We start from the raw sequence: 14,359 nt of genomic DNA on the forward strand, positions 1-14,359 counted from the left end.
TTGAAATCCAAAATAGTGGGTTTATTAGCATCTAGGGTTTTGATTTCTTCAATCCCACTTTTATAAATTTTAGCATCAAGATCTAAAAACTCTGAATTTTTGGAACGCCTTCTAGGTAAAGGTGGATCGTGTTCAGTCCCATCATTATCAAGATTCATATTGCAAAACAAAGATTTAATGGGGGACACATCAATAACTTTTAGATCTTCATCTTTATTTTCATAGAAATTTGAAGAACATGCTTTCATAAAGCAATCTTTCTTAGCACGCATCCTAGCGGTTCTTTCTTTGCACTCATCAATGGAAATTCTCATGGATTTGAGAGACTCATTGATATCATGCATAGGAGGAATAGATATAAGCTTTAAAGAATCAACATCAAGAGAAATTCTATCAATGTTCCTAGCCAATTCATCAACTTTAAGCAATTTCTCTTCAAGCAAAGCATTGAAATTCTTTTGCGAATTCATAAACTCTTTAACACTAGTCTCAAATTCAGAGGGCATATTATTAAAATTTCCATAAGAGTTGTTGTAGGAATTACCATAATTATTAGAGGAATTACTAGGATAAGGCCTAGGATTAAAGTTTCCTCTATACGCGTTGTTACCAAAATTATTCCTACCAACAAAATTCACATCCATAGATTCATTATTATTCTCAATAAAAGTAGACAAAGGCATATCATTAGGATCAGAAGAAACACTCTTAGTAGCAAATAATTTCATAATTTCATCCATCTTTCCACTCAAAACATTAATTTCTTCTATCGCATGCACTTTTTTATTAGTAGATCTTTCAGTGTGCCATTGACAATAATTAACCATAATATTATCTAGGAGCTTAGTAGCTTCTCCTAAAGTGATTTCCATAAAAGTGCCTCCCGCGGCCGAATCTAAAAGATTTCTAGAAGCAAAATTCAATCCGGCATAAAAATTTTGTATAATCATCCACAAATTCAAACCATGAGTAGGGCAATTACGTATCATTAATTTCATCCTCTCCCAAGATTGTGCAACATGTTCATGATCAAGTTGCTTAAAATTCATAATATCGTTTCTAAGAGAGATGATCTTAGCAGGAGGGAAATACTTAGTGATAAAAGCATCTTTGCACTTGTTCCAAGAATCAATACTATTTTTAGGCAAAGACGAAAACCAAGGTTTAGCACGATCTCTAAGCGAAAAGGGAAATAGCTTCAATTTAACAAAATCATTGTCAACATCTTTCTTCTTTTGCATATCACATAAATCAACGAAGCTATTTAGATGAGTAGTGGCATCTTCACTAGGAAGGCCGACGAATTGATCTTTCATGACAAGATTCAACAAAGCAGCATTGATTTCACAAGATTCAGTATTGGTAAGAGGAGCAATCGGAGTGCTAAGGAAATCATTATTGTTGGTATTGGTAAAGTCACACAATTTGGTGTTATCTTGAGCCATCGTGACGAACAAGCAATCCAACACACGAGCAAACAAAAAGCAAGCGAAAAAGAGGCGAACGGAAAAGAGAGGGCGAATAAAACGGCAAGGGTGAAGTGGGGGAGAGGAAAACGAGAGGCAAATGGCAAATAATGTAATGCGGGAGATAAGGGATTGTGATGGGTACTTGGTATGTTGACTTTTGCGTAGACCTCCTTGGCAACGGCGCCAGAAATCCTTCTTGCTACCTCTTAAGCACTGCATTGGTTTTCCCTTGAAGAGGAAAGGGTGATGCAGCAAAGTAGCGTAAGTATTTCCCTCAGTTTTTGAGAACCAAGGTATCAATCCAGTAGGAGGCTACGCGCGAGTCCCTCGTACCTACACAAAACAAATAACTCCTCGCAACCAACGCGATAAGGGGTTGTCAATCCCTTCACGGTCACTTACGAGAGTGAGATCTGATAGATGTGATAGGATAATATTTCTGGTATTTTTATAATAAAGATGCAAAGTAAAATAAAAGCAAAGTAAAAAGCAAAGGAAATAACTAAGTGTTGGAAGATTGATATGATGAAGGTAGACCCGGGGGCCATAGCTTTCACTAGTGGCTTCTCTCGAGAGCATAAGTATTTTACGGTGGGTGAACGAATTACTGTTGAGCAATTGACAGAATTGAGCATAGTTATGAGAATATCTAGGTATGATCATGTATATAGGCATCACGTCCGAGACAAGTAGACTGACTCCTGCCTGCATCTACTACTATTACTCCACTCATTGACCGCTATCCAGCATGCATCTAGAGTATTAAGTTCATGAAAACAGAGTAACGCCTTAAGAATGATGTAGAGGGATAAATTCATGCAATATGATAAAAACCCCATCTTGTTATCCTCGATGGCAACAATACAATACGTGCCTTGCTGCCCCTACTGTCACTGGGAAAGGACACTGCAAGATTGAACCCAAAGCTAAGCACTTCTCCCTGTTGCAAGAAAGATCAATCTAGTAGGCCAAACGAAACTGATAATTCGAAGAGACTTGCAAAGATAACCAATCATGCATAAAAGAATTCAGAAGATTCAAATATTGTTCATAGTAAACTTGATCATAAACCCACAATTCATCGATCTCAGCAAACACACCGCAAAAAGAAGATTACATCGAATAGATCTCCACAAGAGAGGGGGAGAACATTGTATTGAGATCCAAAAAGAGAGAAGAAGCCATTTAGCTACTAACTATGGACCCGAAGGTTTGAGGTAAACTACTCACACTTCATCGGAGAGGCTATGGTGATGATGTAGAAGCCCTCCATGATGGATTCCCCCTCCGGCGGAGCTCCGGAACAGGCCCCAAGATGGGATCTCGTGGGTACAGAAGGTTGCAGCGGTGGAATTAGGTTTTTGGCTCCGTATCTGATCGTTTGGGGGTACGTAGGTATATATAGGAGGAAGGAGTACGTCGGTGGAGCAACAGGGGGCCCACGAGGGTCGAGGGCGCGCCCTGGGGGGGTGGGCGCGCCCCCTACCTCGTGGCCTCCTCTTTTGTTTCTTGGCGTAGGGTCCAAGTCTCCTGGATCATATTCTTCCTAAAAATCACGTTCCCGAAGGTTTCATTCCGTTTGGACTCCGTTTGATATTCCTTTTCTGCGGAACTCTGAAATAGGCAAAAAACAACAATTCTGGGCTGGGCCTCCGGTTAATAGCTTAGTCCCAAAAATAATATAAAAGTTAATAATAAAGCCCAATAATGTCCAAAACAGTAGATAATATAGCATGGAGCAATCAAAAATTATAGATACGTTGGAGACGTATCATCAATCTGCTGCTGCTTCCCTTCAATCATGAGAGCTCTATCTACCAACTCCTGGTAGTTATTGAAATTTGCCACCATCAACTGCATGCTCAGCTCATCATTCAGTCCTTCCAGAAACTTCTCCTGCTTAGCTGCATCCGTAGCAACGTCATCTAGGGCATAACGTGCTAGCTTACTAAAGTCATCCACATACTGGCCAACAGTGCGCCCTCCTTGGTGTAAGTTGCGAAACTCATGCTTCTTCATGGCCATAGCTCCTGTTGATACATGGGCAGTACGAAAAGCCTGCTAGAACTGGTCCCATGTAACAGTGTCGATTGGGTAAGTGGCTGTGAAATTCTCCCACCATGATGTTGCGGGTCCATCAAGCTGATGTGCAGCGAAATGCACTCTCTCTGCATCTGTGCATCCTGCAGTGGTCAACTCCCTTCCAATCTTGCGGAGCCAATCATCTGCAACTATCGGCTCGGTGCTACTGGAGAACACCGGCGGCTTCAGCCTTAGAAAATGGGCTAAGTGATCAACATGTGGTGGTGGTGGTGGGTTGTTGTTGTTGTTGTTGTTGTTCCCCTGGTTCTGATTCTGGACTAGTATCTGCATCAATGCATTCTGCTGCTGGATCAACTGAGTGAGCTCCGGTGGGAAAGCAAATCCATTGTCGCATCTCAGAGGCATCTGCTGGATTTAGAAAAGGTGAGAAAACGGAATAGAATGAGGTCTAGGAGAAAACACTACCCGTATGCACATGAGACAAACACAAACATATCACTCAATCAATCAAGCAAGGGCATACAATCGGCCTAGAACTATCGTTACAAAAGTGCTCGGACTATACTATATACATGGTGGAATGCTACTACTGATATGGTGGTCGACTAGAAAAATTGATTGGTCGAAGACTCCATGATATCCGCTCCAGCTTCATCTACACAGTCATCATCGCTATCGTCAGGGTCCGAGTCGGTGTCGTCGATGATGATGTAGTTCTCCGGGCAAGTGGAACCATCATCTTCTCCTCCTAGCGCAGGGTCTCCCATGAATACTCCGATCTTCCTCGTTAGGTCGTCATTCTTCTCCACTAGTATGACGATTTCCTCCTCATGCCTGCGCACATCTGGTTCTCCCGGCGTCGAATGTGCTAGTTTAACTCCTGGATGAAAGCTGCAATTGATCTATCCTGCCTGGTGCTGATCATCTCCCATTGCTTATCTCGGTGCCCACAAATCTGGTAGATAGTATCCTTGAGATCCTTGTGGTAAACTTCTCCAATGCGTCCCATGGTGATGTGGGCTGCCATACTCTTTCCTAGACTCCAGGTTGGTGCATCAAAGGAAAACTCTATGGGCTCAGTGACTGGCGTGATTGTCCTTCCTGGAACTTGAACTTGAATCATCCAGCGCTCCTCTTCTCGTAAAGTGGCGTTGTAAGTCCCGGTGAAGCTTGGTATTCCGATGTTCAGGTACTTAGTAACTTCCTTCAAGTGGCGTCCAAAAGGGGTGTCTTCATCCGTTTGCGTGAACTTGATCCTTGCATCCGCCATCCTAAAGAGTAGAAAATGGAGAGGTGTTAGAAATGAGAAGAGAGTAGTGATCTAGGGCTTTAGCTTAGTGGTCGTGTCCTACAGTCAGCGTGTGCTCTGATACCATCTTGTAGCGACCAGACCTCAAACAGTCTGATCTCTGTGCATCAGTGTCATCGCTAGATCGGTAATGCTGACACGCACAGTACTTGAAGGATTTATAACAGAGTAGCAATCACACACTTATTACATCGAATGTCTCAGAAGAGAACTTATTACAATAAATATGGATTAAGGCCATCTAATACGATAACAGCGGAAGGCTTGGAAGATAAAGTGAGTCCATCAACTCCAACGACATCACTGAGTGAAAGACCACGACCCAAGGCTCCTTACTCGTCGTCTGAAAAGTCTGCAACATGATACATTGCAGCCCGAAAATGGGTCAGCACATGGCATATGCTGGCAATGTAACACAAGAGAGTAATGCATAGAATAAAGCTATCACTAGATGCATATATGGCTGGTGGAGGCTGTATGGTTAATATGTTTTGCGAAAAGCCAATTTTTCCCTACAACAAAGGAATAAATTTTATTTAACTACAAAGTTGGTTGAAAACATTGAGAATGGTAAACCCCATCTCAATCCCAATTAAAAGGTAATTAATAACCCAATAAAATTAATTTAGATTGATGAGATCCACATGATAATCCAAGAACCAGATACTCAAGATGTCCATAAACGGGGACACGGCTAACCATGATTAGTTTGTACACTCTGCAGAGGTTTGTGCACTTTTACCCGCAAGAATCGATCTCTTCCATTGGATTTCTCACACTACAAGGTGTTTGAGAAACGAATGACCGAGACACAGTCTTTCCGAAGAGGTCCCCTTAACCGATAGATAGGCCTGTACACCTACGATCTCCTACATCTGCTAGCCCATCATGGAAAGGTTTCCCACAACTTACTCAACCATGCCAGAGCCCATAATGGCATGTGGCTGCACGCGAAAATTTCTAGCATGAATAATCTTATGATCCCTTTGAGCCTGGGTGGCAGTCCATAGGAGAATCACACGGTACCTCGGGATTTCCAAAAATACAGGCAACACTGGGTTCCCCAGGTGCCTCAATCCACCCAGATGTGTATTAAAGTTGACACCTTAAGTTAACCATTAAGTAACAATTCTCACATCTGTCATGAATGCGCTCAAACCCAATCCACGTCTACGAGCATAACATAGCAATATAAGCAACGTAGAAGTAACTCCCAAAGGTTTGATAATAAACAGATGAATAGGTACTACCTCAACTACTTCCCAAACCCACAATTTAATCAGATCCTAACCATGCAATTGTTTGAGGATTGATCTAATGCAATAAAACTAGGTAGTAAAGAGGTATGATCAAAGTGTTACTTGCCTTGCTGATGATCCGCGAAAACTAGAGACTCGTAGTAGCACGCTTCGCACTCCGGGTACTCTATCGCAAACAAACAAGCATACAATAAGCAATCAAGCATGGGCACGGGTAAAACTCAAATAATAGATCTAACCAGAAAGTTCAACTTAAGAACTCTGGTTTGCAAAAAGAATCAAATCAAACGAAGCAACAAAACTCAAACGGCGAAAGAAACAAGCTTCGTTTACTATTCTGGACTAAAGTCAATTTTTACAGTAGCAAAAGCTTGTTTAAGTTGATTAAACAGAAGAGGGCTTCGAGAAGAAACTCTTGGCACTTGCATCGCTTGATTCCGATAAACGAGCGAAAAGATAAACTAAAACGAAAATCGGATCAGAAATCGCGATCGAAAATAATCGCGGAAAATCCGAGAAAAAGAAAAACTGACGAACAGACTAACGAACGAACGTTCGCTGTCTGCGGCTAAATGGTGAAAACCGTTCGTTAAAACGAACGAACGAACGGGCATTCGCTAAATAACTAAATAAAAAATGATCTAAAATAAAAAAACGCATCTAGGGTTTTGAAAAAACCGATCAGTTTTCTTGTGAAAACCGGGCGGCGGCGGCTACCTCCGGCGAGGTCCGGCGAATAGCGCCGGCGGCGGCGGGGTCAGGCGGCGACAGGCGGCGGGGTCAGGCGGCGACAGGCGGCGGGGCGTCGGCAGCAGCGGGCGGCGTCGGCAGCAGCGGCACATGGTGCGGGCGGCGGCGGTGGCGGCGGGCTGGCGCGGGCGGTGGCGGGCTGGTGGGTTGCAGCCTCGGGCGGCGCGGCTTATAAAGCCTCCCCGGGCGGAGTCCCGGGCGGATACGGCCCAAAGTCGGTTTCCTTTTTTTTTAATTATTCCACGCAGAAAATCGAGTAAAAGAAATACTAAACAAACTCCAAAAATCTTGAAATAAATTTTCCCCATCCTCTAAAAATCTACCGGACAAGGTGAACATTTATTTGGGACTCTAATGCAATTTTGGAAGACGCATATTTTTCCTAATTCAAATAAAATAGCGATAAAACTCTGAATAAAATTCTTATTTGATTTTAATATTAAATCTCCAATATTTCTTTATTTTGAGGAAGTCATTTTATCATCTCTCTGTTATTTTCGTAAAAGAAATATTCGAAGAGAAAATAATTAAAATCAAACGATCCTCTTTTCAAAATTTGAGAAAAACTCAAATTTGAAAATAACGAAATTCCCAACTCTCTCCGTGGGTCCTTGAGTTGCGTAGAACTTCTAGGATCAAGCCAAAATGCAATAAAATATGATATGCAATGATGATCTAATGCATAACATTCCAAATTGAAAATTTGGGATGTTACAATCGTCATCTCCCCCTTGGTTATAAATTTTTTCAAGTATAGGTGGTGGAATGTTCACAGGACCTGGGAAACACAAGAAGAAGGTTAATTAGTAGAGAAGGGAAATTTGCTAACTCGCATGCACGTGGATGAAACAATTATAATTACGGTGGAAGACAAACGTACCGAAACTACGAGGATCCCATGCGAAAACAGTGCCACGAGTGGTGGCAGCAAACACAAGACCCTCGTATTCAATTGCATCACAGTACACATCCGTGTATAGAAACTTTTTTTGAGCAATATCCATCCAGTCGAACCACGAAGGACGGCAACAAGCTTGTCGAAGACAGCAACAACTCCATAGTTCCTGTAATTCCAAGAGCGGTTGGGAACTCGACAAATTGCTATCTTCCGTAGAAGACAGTCACCATGATCGTATTTGAACGTGCGTGGAATATCGGTGTGCTCAACCTCTGGGCGGTCTGAGATTTTTGGAAGTGGAACCCGGTGATGAGTGTACACATTCACAAGTTCCCACTCGCAGTTGTGCCCAATATAAACAACCCAATCTCCATTTGCGCCTACCCAAGCCTTGCCCTCAAGCGATGGCATCTTAACATCATACGTATCATTATCAAGCGGCATGACTTGCACAAGGCAAGGCTTCCCTCGTCCCCGCGCCAGTCAGCAGGGTCACGGCGAAGAAGATAGGGGAGATCAAACCACTCCTGGACCCTTGGGTTCCTTATAATGATGTTATTAGTTGAGTCGAGAATGTTCTTGAATGAACCTGCCATGCTAGCGGAGGTGATGACGCTGCACCGATCAATGAGTTCCCCCACCACGTCATCTTTCAGATCGGGGCAAGAATAACGGGTCGTTTCCGGCTTGTTCCCTCCATGGAGAAGACGATCGAACAATGGCAGAAGGAAGGGTGAAGGCAAATGGAGGAGGGAGAAAGAGCGTGCGACAGGAGTTCAAAATCGAGAGGGAAAGGCGAAGAGTCGATGGACGGTTGCCAGTTTGCCACGGTACACGAAGAGGCCCCGGCCTACACGTCCTTTCGGAAATTGTACAAAAGGAGTCGCCGTCGTCTCACTGACATGTTGGAACGGGACCACATGTCAACGAAACATGGTGTGTAATTTCTCGTGCAAAATGCGATCTGGCCGCGTTGGCCCGATGTGCCGCATTAGTTATCGACCTTTATTTTTTTAGCATACAATCTGAATGGATAGCTCATGTGGTCATCACACGTGAGCGGATATATAGGTGGGCTAGGTAGGCAGGCGGCAACAATCTAAGTGCTAAAAGAGTTGATCTCGAAAAAGGAGTTGATCCAATGCTTGGTTTTGTTTGGATTTTCCAACTATGACCATTGAATAGAGTGAATCAGTGGCTTATGTTCAAAGTTATTCTCATACTATAGAATGGTATAGGAACGTGGAGAGATTTGGTTGATTTTATATCGCTGAATAATATAAAATATTATGAGTGCAGACGTTCCACCCCGAGGTTTGTAGCTCCTTCTCGGTCGTCGGGAATCTATGTTCTTCCACTCTTTCGTTTAAGACATGAGCTTTGTTCATCCTGTTGCCGGCAGGCGGGACATCTATATGCCTCCATTTTACAAAATAATACTATATGCCTCCATGACACGCGGGACATCTAGCATCAAGGTGGTGTGTCATGCAAGAAAATGGAGATATGCAGTGCGTAAGTGAGTCGTGCACTTCGATGGCACCTAGTACTACGCAATATTTTTTCTTCTCGATGGCACGTGAATAGTTCACGTACTCAATGACAGAGCACGGGATGGTAGCCATGGACATGGTCGGCCCTTTTTGAAGGGAGTACTAATAAATACGTAACTTTGATGTGTTCTGTCAACTCGCAAAACAACGAGAAGCTTGCTTACTACGCCTTCTCCCTCGCCAACGCATGCGCGGTGGCTCGCAGCACGAGGAGAAACTTTTGCTTACAAGCGGTGGACGTGCAGCAGTTCATTTGGTGTCAGATTACCAGAAGTAGTACCATCATTATTGTTCGACTTCCAAAAGAGCAAAAGAGCCAAGCGCAAGGTCACCTACTAACCTAGTACAATACTACTATAGCCAAAGCTGGTCCACCTTTTTAGAGCATGGTTAATTAATATAGGCGCCTCTTGCAGCGACACATCATTTAGAGCAAGTACTCTCTTCGTAGGATAAAGTAAGTGAAACAAAAGTTGGAGTGGATGCTGGAATGCCAATTAAAACATGATTACATAGGAAAAAATCCTATAGCATTCTATCCTATGAATCAAACAACCAATGTAGGAAAATTATGAGGGGGTCTCTCCAACAGTGTTCCTTGGCTCACACCTAGCATCACGGTGGTCGAACTTGGAGTCATTCATCTGGTACAGGTGGCATCTCAGATCTGGTACTCCAATATTAGGTTGGCTCTATGTGATGTGGCAACTTCATATATTAACCGGATGCTGGCCATACTACTACGGTACTCACACTCCAAGAAGTGACTCGAAAACCATTCATAAATTGAGTCTATGACACGCATTTGCAAATGTACCATTCATTACATACAACAAGTCATCAACACAGAACGACAACGATGATACATGTTGGATTATAGATTATTTCCAACAAAACATTCTAGTAAATACTGAAGTTTTCATCACACAACAAATAACAAGCAATGAAATGAACTTCAACTCGACCAATCCTTGGCGTTGGAAGCGCTTCCTTTGAACCATAGGTGCTCTGGGAAGGGCCAGCTATTGTCAATATCGAGAGCAACGCAGGACTGATCATCCAGGCTGAAGCGGCATATATCAGGAGTAGGGTAGGGAACCACCGCAATGCCCGAGGTATAGATACAGTTGCTTCTCATAAATGGTAGTAATGTTGTGTCAACAGCAGCTGGATCGCCTTTAACCATCATTGGATAGTTTGGTCCAAGGAAGAGCGAGTTTGCTCCAAGACTATCAATACTGTACCAGGGAGAAGGTGTTGGCGCTAGCACACCTGTATCCATCCCGAATACCCTGCAACGGGTGTTGGAATAGGTCCGGAGAGTGCGACCATGGGAGACAACACGTGCTCCCTCAGTAGTAACAATCTCAGTGCACTGTATACAGACAAGAAGAGGTGATCCATCGGAATTAGTTGCCAGCCGCCACTGAGTATATAAGTCCTGCTCGTCCTCATGATCGTGATCATCACCATCGTCATCTCCGCCTTGGTTATAAAAAATTTCAAGTATAGGTGGTGGAATGTTCACAGCACCTTGGAAACACAAGAAGAAGGTTAATTAGTAAATGGAAACTTGCTAACCCGCATGCATGTGGATGAAACAATTATAATTACGGTGGAAGACAAACGTACCGAAACAACGAGGATCCCATGCAAAAACAATGCCACGAGTGGGGTAAGAAAACACAAGATCCTCGTATTTAATTGCATCATATTACTCATCATCCGTGTACAGAAACTGATTTTTTGAGCAATATCCATGGACGAACCATGGAATCAGTAACGACGGCAACAAGCTTGTTGAATATAGCAACAACTTCATAGTTCTCGTAATTCCAAGAGCGGTTGGGAACTCGACAAATTGCTATCTTCCGTAGACGACATCCACCATGATCGTATTTGAACATATGTAGATCATCTGTGTGCTCAACCTCAGGGCACTCTGAGATTTTGGAAGTGGAATCCGCTGACGAATGTACACATTCACAAGTTCCCACTCGCAATTGTACCCAATATAAACAACCCAATCTCCATTTGCGCCAGCCCAGGCCTTATCCTTAAGCGATGGCATCTTGACATCACACGTATCATTATCAAGCGGCATCAACTTGCACAAGGCGAGGCCTCCGTCGTCCCCGCCCATGCGAACAGGCTTATAGCGAAGAAGATAAGGGAGATCAAACCGCTCCTGGACCCTTGGGTTCCTTGTAATGATGTTATTAGTTGGGTCGAGAATGTTCTTGAACGAACCTGCCATGCTAGCCGAGGTGATGACGTCGCACCAATCAATGAGTTCCCCCACCACGTCATCTTTCAGATCGAGGCAAGAATAACGGGGTCGTTTCCAGCTTTTTCCCTCCATGGAGAAGACGATCGAACAATGGCAAAAGGAAGGGTGAAGGCAAATGGAGGAGGGAGGAAGAGCATGTGACAACAGTTCCAAATCGAGAGGGAAAGGCGAAGAGTCGGTGGACGGTTGCCAGTTTTCCATGGTACACGAAGAGGCGCCCCGACCTACACGTCCTTTCGGAAATTGTACAAAAGGAGTCGCCGTCGTCTCACTGACATGTTGGAATGGGACCACATGTCAACGAAACATGGTGTGTAATTTCTCGTGCAAAATGCGATCTGGTCGCGTTGGCCAGAAGTGTCGTATTATTTCTCGACTTTAATTTTTTTAATGGCGTGCCATTCAGTTTTGAAGCACGACTAACTGGTACTGTTTGCAGAGAAAATATAAACTACTCTACCACTACTCCACCTCTAGTACTAGTAGTATAAAAAAGATATATAGGCTGGAGCCTCAGAGCTTTCTTGCTAAGGGCTGCCCACTTGCTTCTCACACTATCACCCATGTTCACAGGATCTAAAAAAGACGGCCTCTCTCTCCCTCCTCACAGGTGGTCATAGATCCGCCGGGGAAGAAAAGGACGTGCAGCGTTGACGCACTCGTCGTCGGCGAGCGAGGTCACGCACTGACGACAAGGCCGTCCTCTCAGACCTAGCGCCTGCGCGGGATGGCCTCCGTCCCCAAGCTCGCTGTCGTAGTACGTGCGGACGACGACGACCACGAGCGAAGCCACTTCCCGCCGACCCTCAGGTATGCTACCTCTTTTCGAACCATACCCTTGTTCTATTGCCCCATCTGCCATGTCGCTGCATGTGGATATTTTTCCACTCCACCATCTTCCCAATTTGCTATCCTCTGCTCTGCTGGTCACGCAGAAGAAAACCTTAATTTGCACTATTAAAGGAAATCCTACTTCATGCAGACTAATCCATGTCCGGGTTGAATAAGGAAAGGAAGGGAGACTATACTGTCCAAGAGAGTAGTCATCGAACCCACATCTAGGTTGAAAAGGGAAAAATCAGTAGCTAAGGAACGAGTCTCGTGTCTCTTGGTTGAAGAAGGGTAGAAAGGCATGACAACGCAACAGAGAATGACTAGGTCGATCGGTTTGTTGTCCTCACATAGGAAAAAGGTGGCTAAACATAACAAAAATGGGACGTAATCCACATATGCTGCCTGGATATTTGTTGCTCTGGGCAACCATACCTGACTCACCACTCTATGCGTCCGTGGAGGTACATCGTACTGGTGCGCCCACTGTCCGAATGGGCCTCCCATGCTCTTGTTGTCACTTTTTTGCTATTAGTATAACGCCAGCAGTCAAGTCAAGCAATGCTACTTCTAAAGTGATGCCACATTTAACTAATGCTGCACTCAGTCTAATGCCACCGATAAATTTAAGCAATGCCATTTAATGTCACTGGATTATTTCAGGGTTAGCTGTTGATTGTGGATGTATTAAAGATTTTTCAGCTAAGGCATTCTAATGATGTTGCACAGCCAGTATACCAACGATGAAACTTGTTACTCCCTTCAGATTTTTGCACTGTTAATGCTTATAGATTACATACCTCACTTTCATGAGATAAGTTAATTTTTTTACCTTGGAGGTACATGGTCTGCAATTTTTTTATACTGTCATTAGTTAATAATGCTAGTTACCTTCAGACTTTTGTATTTGGTTTAATGCTCATGCACAGCTAGTATACCAATGCTAAAACGTGTTAACTTTACATTTTGTATTGTTAATTCTTATAGAAATCTTCCAGTGCTAGAGTTTATTGAAATCTGTTCAGTAAAACCATTGTACTATACCCTGTAATAAAATAACTACTCTAGTGTTGCACTAGCCACTGGATTAGTGTATATTTGTAGTATTCAAAATTTTGAATGGTGTTGCATTAGCGTATGGACATAAATAAAGTGTGGCAAGCTTTCCCAGATATGTGCTCAAGAAAACTACTACCTGTTTTTCTAAATACTAGACGTTTGGGTACTTTAAATTGAACCGCGAAAACGTCTTATATTAAGGAACAGAGGGTGTAGAGTTCACTCAAATTATCCCGGTAACGCTAGTCACACCTTTCTTAAAATTAATGTTCATTATGTTATTGGAGGAGGTCTGTAAGTTTGTCTCTAATGCCTGTCGACTACATACCTGACATCATGATGTAATGTTAAGTCATTTCCTTTTGTACAGTGTCACTGAATTGTCAAGGCGGTGATGGCATTTTATTTTAGTTGAACTGCACAAAATATGCTTAAAAGAAGAGGAATGGTCAGGAATCGATCATTCTTTCAGAAAGAACTATATATGCCTTTCTGACATCACCCGCTGTTGCCTTACTTATTCCTTCAAACAGGTGGTTAGAAACAGTCTTGCTACCTTTTCCCATTAAGAAATTGGAATGCTTATATTTGTGAGTCTATGCTTCAACTAGTGCCACTTTTATAGTAATCACACTTTCAATATCTATGCAAACAGGGATGCTCGATTTTAGTGGAACTGCACAAAAAGTCCAACTGGTTCAACATTAGGAGCATGTTTTCTTCCAAACCTTTATATCCAATTGGTGGCACTATGAGCTATTCATTACGAAGGTACATGGTTTGCTACTATCTTGCTACTCTTTTTGTAATGTCATTAGATAGTAATACTAGTGGTTTGCATGTGAATTTATTGGCAGGGTGGACCTACATTGGAGGTGCAGGACAGGATTCAATGATT

The sequence above is a fragment of the Triticum aestivum genome, chromosome 6D (assembly GCF_018294505.1).
Source record: "Triticum aestivum cultivar Chinese Spring chromosome 6D, IWGSC CS RefSeq v2.1, whole genome shotgun sequence".
Classification (NCBI taxonomy): Eukaryota; Viridiplantae; Streptophyta; class Magnoliopsida; order Poales; family Poaceae; genus Triticum; species Triticum aestivum.